The 12,500-nt window shown below is 46.2% G+C and overlaps 1 long non-coding RNA gene across 1 annotated transcript in view; it reads right to left on the bottom strand.

The window, feature by feature from the left end:
• LOC135106359 (uncharacterized) overlaps positions 1–12,500 on the bottom strand; it is a 46,885-nt gene that overhangs the window by 33,613 nt on the left and 772 nt on the right. The window contains exon 1 of the long non-coding RNA XR_010271273.1: positions 12,409–12,500. This exon is cut by the window's right edge and continues 772 nt beyond it. This is a non-coding gene — a long non-coding RNA (uncharacterized LOC135106359). The remainder of the gene's footprint in view (positions 1–12,408) is intronic.

Consider the following 12,500-nt stretch of genomic DNA (forward strand, 5'->3'; position numbering starts at 1 on the left):
CATGTGTCTCCTGCCCTTCCTCCCCCACCCCTCCCGCCGCTAATGGCAAGACGAATCCCTGGAGCTCTGCGGAAAGTGATGACTCACTGGGAACTTTTGCCTCCGCGGCGTGGCGGCGAGAGACTGAAGTCTTGACTGGCGTGCTGGTGGCTATTATTATTATTACTATTACTGTTATTATTATTATTATTATTATTATTATTATTATTATTATTATTATTATTATAGTCAAAACCATAGTTGCCATCTTTGTCATTTATGTTTATATCTTGCTCTCGCACACACACACACACACACACACTCCCCTAATGCAGCGAGTGTTGATGAGGGGCATCGTGTCCCCGCCGCGGCGAGGGAGGGAGAACATGACCACATATTGGCCCGGAAATAACTCATCCCTCCCAGGAAATATGGTGTTTTCCTTGAGATTCCATCATGGCGCAGGGGAGTGAAAATGGTTAACTAGCGGGGGCGGCAGGGGTGGCGATGGTGGTGGCGGCGGGGGCGGCGGCGATCGTTGTGGTGGTGGTGGTGGTGGTGGTAGATGGTGGTTGTGATCGGCGTGGGTGGCGGCGGTGGCGGTGGCGGTGGCGGAGGTGGTGCATAGGGAGCGTTGTCGGGGACTGAGACTGAAGGGGGTAGGGACGTGAGACTTGAAGAAAATTGCTTTGCCTCTTCTAGCCTTTTAAAATTGAAATGTCAACAAAACAGTTTTGACATTTACAAGATGAAATTGGGAAATACTTTGTCCTTTGAATGGGAAACAAGCCAAATAAACGTCGTCTGATGTGTGGGGCAGGAAAGCTTTCACGGAAATTGATGGTTCGCCATTTTGGAACGTGTTTTCGTGTAAACTATAGTTGTAGTAGTAATAGTAACAGTAGTAGTAGTAGGTATTATTATTATAGTCACTGTCTTGTTATTCCAGTGTCCCCGGGGTATTATTTCCAAATCTAACTCATCAGCAAAGCAAAACAAGCAAAATAACATTCGAGCATAAACAATTAAAATTTCAGTAGAGTTCCTCGGACATTTTCAAATCTTTTCATATTCATCTCTGTCTTTCCTTTACCTTCCCTCGTTATCTCTCATAATATTTCCGCAGCGATCCTTTTAACAATCATCGTATTCTTTGGCATCGTCTTAACGGGGAACGAAGAAAGGCCACCCGAGAAACACGCGTCCTTCTGAAACACAAATTAAATCTTCAAACACCTCGCCGGCGCCCTAGGAGAGTTGTCGCCTTTATGCAGCCGCCGTGAGAGAAAATCCAATTTACTGCTATAAACGCAACATCTGCCCTTGCCAATAACGGGTTTCAATGGCGCGTGGTGTCGAGGGCCTGGCCGGGGAAATACAAGACCAAGAAAGCAGTTACGTGTTTACAAGCTTTCCAAAATAACCATTCAGACGTACGGAAGTTTTTAGAGAAAGATCGTGTTACAAGTTTCTGGAGCTGTGAAAAGTATCCACTGACACGGTTTCGACCTTTACGGAGCACCACTACGTGTCTTGAATTTCAAAACAGGCGAAATTAAATGTTTTCAGTTGCAGTAGCTCCACCTTACGACCATTTTCCATTTATTTCAGGCGGTACAAAATTATCTTACAAGTCATCAAATAAATAAATAAATGAATAGAATTTTGCATTTACAGCTATAATATCTCCACTTTCAAGGCTTTTATTTTAATATTCACAAGTTTAACAATATCCAAATACAAGCTTTCACATTTATAAGAATTACAAGCACCTCGGACGTCCAGGATAAAGGAAGCATCACATCCTGCATGAAACAAAAGGTGTTGTTCCTTAAAACAGCATCCTGAAACAGTCCCTCAAAACACGCAAGACAAACAGCGGCAGCGAGACAATAGCGGCAGACAGCACCCCTTCCTCCTTCCCTCCCCCCACTCTCCCTCTGCCTTTCCTTCCTCCTCCTCCTTAAGACAACGCCTCGGAGGAGAAAGAAAGAGGCGGAGGGGGAGAAAAGAGAGGGAAAAGAGCACTACAACTTTACCCGGAATTCATAAAATTGACTTATGGGCCAATAAACACAACTGACGACTCCAATCCCTCTCTTCTGATTGGTCGCTAGAGCCTCCAGTTGTGATTTAGGGGCTGGGTGCAAGTTCCAGTTTGATCCCGTGAAATGATTGGTTATCGGAGATCTTCCCGTGCCCTTTCTGCCCTTTCATTGGCCGCAGACCCTTGATGGAGACTTTACTGGGCCTTTCTGATTGGCTGGCCCATCACGAGGATTGCTTTTGTCACCTCATGAAACAAAAACTCATCTTCGCTTCTTAGTTTAGACTCATTTTGCTTGTGTCTCATTTCGTGTTGAAGGAAGGTCGTGAGTGAGGTTCTGGCGCAAGTGAGGGGGAAGAAGAGGAGGTGAGATAGGAAGAGAGGAAATGAGAGGGGGAGGTGGAAGTGATATGTCTTGTTTCGAGGTGCCATTTTCGTAGTTATTCTTCGTTTACTTGAATTTTATTTTGTACTGAAGGAAGTAGAACGTTTGTGAGGTTCTAATGTAAGTGAGTGAGATAGGAATGGAGAAAATGAGGAAAAAGGCATCTTGTTTTGCGAATATCATTTTCTTATTCTTCGTTTACGTGAATCTTATTTCATACTGAAGAAAGAAGTTTGTAAGGCTCTAATGCAGGCGAGGAGGAAGAGAAGAGATAGGAAAGAGGCAAAGAGACGAGGGAGTGAGGCAGGGAAGGCAGGAAGGAGGTAGAGTTTGGGGTGAGGGACGGAGAGACAGTAGTGTTGGGGTGTCATCAGAAGACTATCCCGATACAAGAGGAAATGTTGGCGTGTTCCAGTATTGATTCTGGCACCGAGGCGGAATATGTGACGCTAACATTTGCTCGGAAAAAAAAAAGTATAAACATCTAAATCCACCCTTTCCTCAAACAGAACCACTATGCTTTTGTTTTGTTTTATTCGTATGTGTTTGTGACGTGAGGGGCGAGTGCGCCGATCTAAGGCGATAACTAAGCGGAGTAATTGTTAGGATGGAAGAGAAAGGCATTGTTGTGACCTTGAGTGTTTTACGGCTCAGTGATTCCCTGTGATCCCTTTGTGGCTCCCCGGAGGTTATGAGTGACCTCGTGTGGCACAGGGCCAGGTCGGCGGTAATGTGCGGGGACGGTGCCAACTTTCTCTCTCTCTCTCTCTCTCTCTCTCTCTCTCTCTCTCTCTCTCTCTCTCTCTCTCTCTCTCTCTCTCTCTCTCTCTCTCTCTCTCTCTCTGGATATTGGTTGGTTTTAGGTATATAATCTGTATGGTCCTTATTCTCTCTCTCTCTCTCTCTCTCTCTCTCTCTCTCTCTCTCTCTCTCTCTCTCTCTCTCTCTCTCTCTCTCTCTCTCTCTCTCTCTCTCTCTCTCTCTCTCTCTCTCTCTCTCTCTCTCTCTCTCTCTCTCTCATTCCCCCTACACAATCCGGCAAATCAAACATTTTCTTCTTTTTTTCTTCCTTTCCTTCGCAGGCCGAGGGGAAAGGGAAGGGAAGGGAAGGGAAGGGAAGCGGCCTGCGTGCCTCAAGGGCGTAACTCACGAAGGGTTCACGGGAAGGGGGAGCCGAGGGGAACAAGGCGAAGGGGAAGGGGAGAAAGAGGGGGAGAAAGAGAATGACCCTTCGACCCCCTTCCCATCTCCCCCCTTCACCCAACTGTCTAGAGGTCACAAGCTCTTCCCCCCACCTCCACCCTTTCTCCCTCCTTCCCCTCACCCCCACAACCACCACCACCACCACCACCTCCACCAACCTTCCGCGGCCTGAGCGTTCGATAACCGGCCAAGATTAACATAATAATAACGATAATAATACTAGTTGATACAGCGGACTCAAGCTTAAATATTGCAGGGTTGGATAATGACCGCCATCAGGGTTGCATTAAAGCCTGGTGTCCAAACCTACCTAGCAGGTGTGTGTGTGTGTGTGTGTGTGTGTGTGTTTAGTGGGTTACCCGTACTACCTTCTCTATTGTATTTGTAGAACTAATGGTAATAGAGTGTGTTGTTGATGTCAGAAAGGGGTTATAGTAGAAGTGGTGGTGGTGGTGGTTGTGGTGGTTGTGGTGGTGGTGGTGATGGTGGTGGTATCAGCGCCGCATGGGTTAATTAGGTTCACGTGTAAATGTTCCTAATTATTTTACAGAGTTTATCGTCCGAAGAAGGGAGATTAAGGAGCTGATTACACACACACACACACACACACACACACACACACACACACACACACACACACACACACACACACACACACACACACACACACACACACACACACACACACACACACACGAGCAGTAATGATTCCGTGGAACAAAAAAACGTCAGGATTTTCTAGAGTATCGCGATTTTTTTTATGTTGAAGTGGGAGAGCAGAGAGAGAGAGAGAGAGAGAGAGAGAGAGAGAGAGAGAGAGAGAGAGAGGGTACACGAAATAAAGGTGTGAGCCAGAACGCGACAGGTAGACTGCTCCTCCTCCCCCCTCCTCATCTCTCTCTCTCTCTCTCTCTCTCTCTCTCTCTCTCTCTCTCTCTCTCTCTCTCTCTCTCTCTCTCTATTCGCCTTCCCTCCCCCACACCTCCATTATCCTTCCTTCTTTCTCTCTGTTCTTTTCCTCTCTTCCCTTCCTCTTTTTCTTTCTTTTTTTCCATTCTCATCTTTCCTTCCCTTCTCTTTTTCACTTCCCATCCCACGTCATCTTTCTGGTTTATCCTCCCTTTTCTTCTTTTCTTTTATTCTCTTTTCTATCTCCTAGTTTCATTCTTTTTCTCATGTAACTTCTTTCTTTTCTCATCCTCTTTCTCGTCAGGGTTTCTTTTCTCTATCTTTAGTTATCTTCTTTCCCTCTGTTTATTTCCCTCTTATCTTTTCTCTTTCCTTTTCTATCCTTTTTTCCGTCTTTTTTTGTAATTTATTCATCAGTGTTTTCATCTTTTCTTTCATTTTTACCGTTTTTATTCCTTCCTTAATTTCATTTCTCTTTCTACCTCTGCTTTTTGTATCTTTATTTGTTTTTTTCTCTAATTCTCTCGTTTATAATTTAAATCTCATTTCTCTCCTTTCATCCTTTATTTCCTACCCTTCTTATCTTCCTTTTTTTTTTAATCTTCCACTTATTCCTATTCATATATTTCATTCCTCCTTTCTTTTTCCCTTTTTCCTGTCCTTTCTAACCATATTTACTTTTCTTATTTTCCCTTCTCTCGTAACTTTCTCTCCCTTGTCTCCTTTTTGTTTCCGTTTCCTCCCTTTCTCTGTTGTTTCCTTTCCTCCCCTCACCTTTCCTCGCTCCTCTCCTCCCGTTTCGTCTCTTAGGACCTATCAGCCTGTAAATTATGACTCCCTGTCCAGCCAGCCACTCTAATTGTGCCGTCTGTGAATTATTGGTAAGGATGAAAGACACACACACACACATAAACGTTAATAAATAAGACGAAATAAAACTACGACCACCACCACCACCACCATCATCATCATCACCGCTACTAATTCTACTGCTGCTGCTACTACTACTGCTACTAATAATACTATTGTTATATATATATATATATATATATATATATTTCTTTTTATCTTTTTATGTGTCGAAAATCATCTTATTTTCGTTTTTGTTTAGAATTTTGCTCGTTTTTTCCCCTCTTTAAGTCTTCCTCTTTTCTCCTCCTCCTCCTCCTCCTCCTCCTCCTCCTCCTCCTCCTCCTCCTCCTCGTCCACCTCCACAGATACACCTGAGATTACCTGTTCCTTCCAGTTTCGTGATGTAATAAGTATTGTGCAGGATTTTTGTTTTTCTAAAGCTTATATGGTTTTTTTTTTCTTCTTTCTTTCATTTTTCATTTCTTTTGTCTTGTTTTTATTACGTCACTGTCTGATGTCTTTTTTTTTCCTCTTTTCTATTTTTTTTTTTTGTGAGTTTCTTTATTATTTTCCTGGTTTATCTATTTTTTTGTGTGTGTGTGTGTTTATGTGATGTATTGTTCTCTCTCTCTCTCTCTCTCTCTCTCTCTCTCTCTCTCTCTCTCTCTCTCTCTCTCTCTCTCTCTCTCTCTCTCTCTCTCTCTCTCTCTCTCTCTCTCTCTCTCTCTCCCTCATACTCTTATCATATATACATACATTCTTTTCTACCTCAGCTGAATAATCTCACAAGTTTAATTTTTTCATGCATTCATTTCAACAACAACCACCAGTCTCTCTCTCTCTCTCTCTCTCTCTCTCTCTCTCTCTCTCTCTCTCTCTCTCTCTCTCTCTCTCTCTCTCTCTCTCTCTCTCTCTCTCTCTCTCTCTCTCTCTCTCTCTCTCTCTCTCTCTCTCTCTCTCCCCCACACACACAGCCAGTCAGAACAGTGATATCTCCTGCAGCAAAGCGTCACATTAAAGGGCACCTCACAGTTGCCTTTCCTCTCCTCTTAAAGCGCATATCATAAGCCTTCCAGAGAGAGAGAGAGAGAGAGAGAGAGAGAGAGAGAGAGAGAGAGAGGGAGAGGGAGTGGGATATAGGAGTTACGAAATCAGGAAGGGACACGAATGAAAATTGTTGTGTGAGTGTTTTTTGTATGAGAGAGAGAGAGAGAGAGAGAGAGAGAGAGAGAGAGAGAGAGAGAGAGAGAGAGAGAGAGAGAGAGAGAGAGAATGCTTAAAGTGAGTCACAACCTCTGATTCAACCATTACTGTCTTTTCCGTTTCTATTTTCCCTCCTCCTCCTCCTCCTCCTCCTCCTCCTCCTCCTCCTCCTCCTCCTCCTCCTCCTCCTCCTCCTCCTCCTCCTCTTTCTCCTCCTATCTTCCCATCTCCTGCCTACGTAAACTTACCTGTCTGGACGCTTCCTGTGGACTGTGCATATGAGAGAGAGAGAGAGAGAGAGAGAGAGAGAGAGAGAGAGAGAGAGAGAGAGAGAGAGAGAGAGAGAGAGAGAGAGAGAGAGAGTTTGAAAAATGTGTGTGTACTCTGCGTTTTCAATTACAGCAAGGCTTAATGATTAAATGATAAAGTTCACACACACACACACACACACACACACACACACACACACACACACACACACACACACACACACACACACACACACACACACACACACACACACACACACACACACACACACACACACACACACACACACACACACCACTTTATTTACTCGGTATTACCAGGGATCGGGGAGAAATGTAAGAGAGAGAGAGAGAGAGAGAGAGAGAGAGAGAGAGAGAGAGAGAGAGAGAGAGAGAGAGAGAGAGAGAGAGAGAGAGAGAGAGAGAGTAATAATGCGTTCGCTTTGTGTGCACAGCGTTCCCAAGAATCCAGAACGTGTGTGTGTGTGTGTGTGTGTGTGTGTGTTGAAAAGGGAGGTTCCAGTAACGCACCTTTTCACGTGAATTGGGAGGAGCTAAGAGAGAATAGGAGTAGAAATGGAAGGAGTGTGCTCGCGTGATGCGTAGTAGTAGTAATAGTAATAGTAGTAGTAGTTGTAATAGTAGTTGTAGTGGTGGTAGTAGTTGTGATCGTAATGATGGTTGAGGAAAAGTTAATTACTAATATTATTAATGTATTTTCCTCTTATTTTGTTGTTGTTATTGTTATTATTATTATTGTTATTATTATTATTATTATTATTATTATTATTATTATTATTATTATTATTATTATTATTACTTTATTATTATTATTCATGGAGCAGTATCAAGAACGGTATGCAATGCAGTGTGTGTGTGTTTCCCGGTACGGGGTGAGGAAGGGAGTAGAGTGTAGTGCAAAGGGAGTGACGGGGAGAAGGGGAGAGGGAGGGTTCGCCGGAATAATAGACTCACGGTACATTTGAGGAAAGAGGGAGAGTGGGAGGGGGAGAAAGTGGGGAGGAGGGATACACAGCTGTCCTGGTCTGCTGGCTGATGACGGGCATACATTTTTCTCTCCCTCCCTCCCTTTTCCTCCCTCTCTTCATTCGCGTCACATGGGGGGAGGGGAAGGTGGAGGGAAAGTTTAGGTGGGGGGGGGAGGAGAAGTGTTAACCAAACCACCACCTCCCTTTTTAAAGATGAAGTTGTACATTGAATTTTAAACATAACTTTTTTTCTTTTCTTTTCTTTTTTTTCTTTTTTTTTTTTTTAAGAATATGATTACTAGTGCTACTATTACTGTGGCTCGTGACTACTGCATTATTAAGTAGGTGTCATTCTCAGCTGTCAGTGACCACGGAAGGGGGAATAATCATGAATAAAAAGGAACTGTTGCAAATATGTGCTGATAAGAAGCTGAAATAGAGAAGGAAGGACCAAAAAAAAATGGGAACGTTTAAGAAATGACAGCAATCCGTGACGCGCTTCATTTAGAAAATTTCACACACACACACACACACACACACACACACACACACACACACACACACACACACACACACACACACACACACACACACACGAGATAGCACTCAGATCGATACTTGCTGTCACAGCCTCGCCAGTCACACAAACTCATGTAAAAAATATTTTAACTAATGCACGAGAAACACACACACACACACACACACACACACACACACACACACACACACACACACACACACACACACACACACACACACACACACACACACACACACAGACAGACTGACGGCTGTACTATAAGCGAGAGAGAGAGAGAGAGAGAGAGAGAGAGAGAGAGAGAGAGAGAGAGAGAGAGAGAGAGAGAGAGAGAGAGAGAGAGAGAGAGAGAGAGAGAGAGAGAGACAGCAACGGGAAGAGAATTCTATTACGAAACCTGACTGGAAAAAAGGATACCCCAGAGAGAGAGAGAGAGAGAGAGAGAGAGAGAGAGAGAGAGAGAGAGAGAGAGAGAGAGAGAGAGAGAGAGAGAGAGAGGCTCGAGGAAGCTCTAGTGTGGACAAACTTTACCCCAGGAAATTATAGGTTCCCGTTCCATTAATATGTCGCCGGCAACCCCGCCTGGACAGCTGGGCCACCCTGGATTAGACGTCCCCTCCTGCCCCGCCACCCCGGTGTCCACATCGCCGGGCAGGGGATTCTCGCCCTTCCAGCACCTCTCCAGGAAGCTGTAGTGTTCCTCCCTGTGCTCCTGCTGGCGGGGAGAGGGAGAGGGAGAGCGCCTGGGACTGACATAACAGGAGCATAGTGGCATCTGCTCTCCCTCTCTCCCTCTCTCTCCCTCTACCCCATCTCTTCTCCCTTCCAGCCGCTCATCCCTACCTTGTGTCCCGTACCCGCCTCCCCTGGCTCCCCGCGTACCCAGCGTGGTCTGTCTGTGTTCTGTCTCATGTGCAGGAGTCGTCTGGGCCGTGGTTGTGTCTGTCTGGATCTCATGACTGGTACCGAGGGAGGTTTTGGGGTCAAGTGACGTTTTAAAGATCCGGTGATGGTATTTACTGTGGATTTTGCTAAGAAAATATACTTGGATTTCCTCTGCTGGCGGTTAATTGGAGTTCTTAGCTATTCTTACAGACGCTACTGCTATTTTTCTTTGTTTATTTCTCTCGCTCTTGTTTCTGGTTTATTTCGTTTTGTGTGGATGTGTTTCGCTAGCGTCGGGTTGGGACAGGATTGGATTGAATTGGTTTGGTTTTGGAATGAAACAGTTCCAGCTTCGGAATTAGAGACTCCGTGATAATTACTGTTGCTGTTATTGCGCGTGTTGTGTGCCGGCTGTTGTTGTTGTTGTTGTTGTTGTTGTTGTTGTTGTTGTTGTTGTTGCTGCTGCTGTTTTATAGTAGTGGTAATGGTAGTAGTGGTAGTAGTAGTATTGATAGTAGTAGTAGTAGTAGTAGTAGTAGTAGCAGTAATAGCAGTAGTAAAAGTAGTAGTAGTAATAGTAGTAGTAGTAGTAGTAGTAGTAGTAGTAGTAGTAGTAGTAGTGGTATAGTAACAATAGTAGTAGCTGTAGTAGTAGTAGTAGTAGTAGTAGTAGTAGTAGTAGTAGTAGTAGTAGTAGTAGTAGTAGTAGTAGTGGTAGTGTAGTAGTAGTAGCAGTAGTAGTAGCGGTGGCAGCAGCAGTAGTAGTAGTATAGCAATAGTAGTAGTAGTAGTAGTAGTAGTAGTAGTAGTAGTAGTAGTAGTAGTAGTAGTCGCAGTCGTAATAGTAGCAGCCTTAGTAGTTTAACAATAGTAGTAGTAGATCTAGTAGAGGTAGTAATAATAGTAGTCGTAGTCTTAGTAGTAGTAGTAGTAGTAGTAGTAGTAGTATAGCAACAGCAGCAGTAGTAATAGTAGTATAGCAACAGTAGTAGTAGTAGTAGTAGTAGTAGTAGTAGTAGTAGTAGAACTAGAAGTAGTGGTAGTCGTTGTAGTCGTGTTAATAACTGTAACATTATTCGTGAACATAATTATCTTAACGTACTGTGCAAAGTCTTTCATTCAATTTTCTCCCCGTCACTCTTTCTTCCTGGTCGTGCTCGCGCTTCCCCGCCAGCCGAGCAAAGTGAAGAAAATTTTAGGAAACGTAAAGTTGTTACAGTAGTTAAATTACCTGCATTATAATTAATCTAATTCATTACTTTCTCTTGGTGGCTCCGCGTCCTCCAGAGACCCGGACCCTCCTCATTCTGAATCCGCCACCCTCAGCCGCCGACCCTGACAGCTGCCTCGCCGCCCGCAGGCCTCACGTTACCGGGAAAATACTGCACGGTACCTCCTTTCATTCTCTGTCGAGTGCAATTCTTTTATTCTTTTCTCCAGCTCTTGTCCGCTCTTCGTCCTTGGCCTGTTTTTCTCCCGTGTGTAAAGAAAGCTTCGGGATAATGATACGAAACAAGGCGACAACTCAGCGGTCATTACCGGGACGTGTGCCGTGCGTGGGTCGCCTGTGTCACGTACTGGCGGGCGACGCGCGGTGTGGCGGCTCACGAAACGTTGTAAACACGAGAGTAAAGTATTCTGTTGACGGTTGGCGATTATGTCCAGTTGGCAGGGGTATGTTAATGCTTTGTTCTTCCGCTGCGGGGGTGGTCATTATACATGGCGGACCGGAAGTTGTTAGGAGTAGGAGTAAGAGTAAAAGAGAGAGAGAGAGAGAGAGAGAGAGAGAGAGAGAGAGAGAGAGAGAGAGAGAGAGAGAGAGAGAGAGAGAGAGAGAGAGAGGCAGCACAGGGCCCTAGAGGATGCATGAGGTGTAAGGGGTGGAGGGAAGGCTGTGGTGTTGCCTTGCTCTATTCATCCCCGTGCCTTCCACGCTTGATGAATCGCATGATGTATAAGAATAAAGCAGTCAGTGTCCGCGATCGTTTTGAGTTCAGAAATACTACAAAGGGAAAAGTCTGCATTTGGTGCCTGTAGTCGTGGCGGGAGGTGGTGGACTAAAGAGGAGAAGGGAGGGGAAGAAGTGAGAGGGTGAACCCGGCAGCTTGCCTTGACCTTTAAGCAAAACCTCTGCTGGCCCTGGACGATATTTCCGGCAAAACAGTTCAAGACACCCCGACTTAATGAAGGGAACGCGTGAGGCGCGGCGGTGGTATGGTGGGGCTGCATGGATGGAGGGGAGGAAGGTTGCGGTTGATGCCTTTGACAGTCATCGGCCGGCCTGAGTCCACCTGCCGCTCGAGTTGGGTCCACCTGGGTGAGGACCATCGGCAGGGGACAGCAGCCCTGTTAGCTTCTAGGGTGACGCTTCGGGCTTCAAGGGACGCGACGCTCGCTCTCTCTCCGCTCACCACAGCTGGTTGCTCTCCGCGATCGATCTGCTCAGTCCTCGCTGGGTGTAAATGCACGCGACCCACGCTTATATCACACCCGGCGGCCGCGGCCCTCGATTACCCGCGGCCCTGCAGGTAATTAGGCGAGGGGAGGCGGCGTCGGCCCAGCCTGGCGGACCGGCCGCCTTCTTCTCCTTCGGCGAGTATTTAACTTGATGTTATTTATGGCGCCTTCATCAGCACCTCCACTTTCTCTCGCCCAGCATCAGCCGACCAAGTTTTCCCCGGCGAGCGCCGGGGATCCTGAGTGGCGGCTGTCAGCTGCCCGATCCCACCGCCCCTTATCGACCCCGGGCGATCCCACGATGGTTATTGATCACGGCTTATAATGAGCGCCTCGACCCGTGTGGCCCACCCGTCCCGCCCCGCCCTGCCCCTCCGCACACCCTCCCCGCCCCGCTCCACCCTGCCCCGCACCCCTGCCACGCCGCCTGGCCGAGAAGGGCGGCGAGGCAAAATATGATAAGAACTTATTACTGCAGTTGCTCACTTGGTGAGTGAGCAAGATCTTACAGTAAACATCGCGTAATGCAGAGGCAGTCAGCGAAGCCCTTACGTCCCCACAGCTGTCACCAACCAGCGTGGCAGTCATCCCATGACCCCTGACCCACGGAAACCCCTCACCTCCTCCCGACACTTTAATGCCTCAAGTCACTAAAGTTGGTCGTGGAGGAGGTAAACACATGAAAAACTTACCTTGCGTGTACAGCAGAGCGGGCCGGTGTGGTGGGCTGGTGCCCTCTGTCGGCGAGTCAGCACACCACCTTCAGGATAAGGCACCTTGACCT

The sequence above is a fragment of the Scylla paramamosain genome, chromosome 13 (genome assembly GCF_035594125.1).
Source record: "Scylla paramamosain isolate STU-SP2022 chromosome 13, ASM3559412v1, whole genome shotgun sequence".
Taxonomy (NCBI): domain Eukaryota; kingdom Metazoa; phylum Arthropoda; class Malacostraca; order Decapoda; family Portunidae; genus Scylla; species Scylla paramamosain.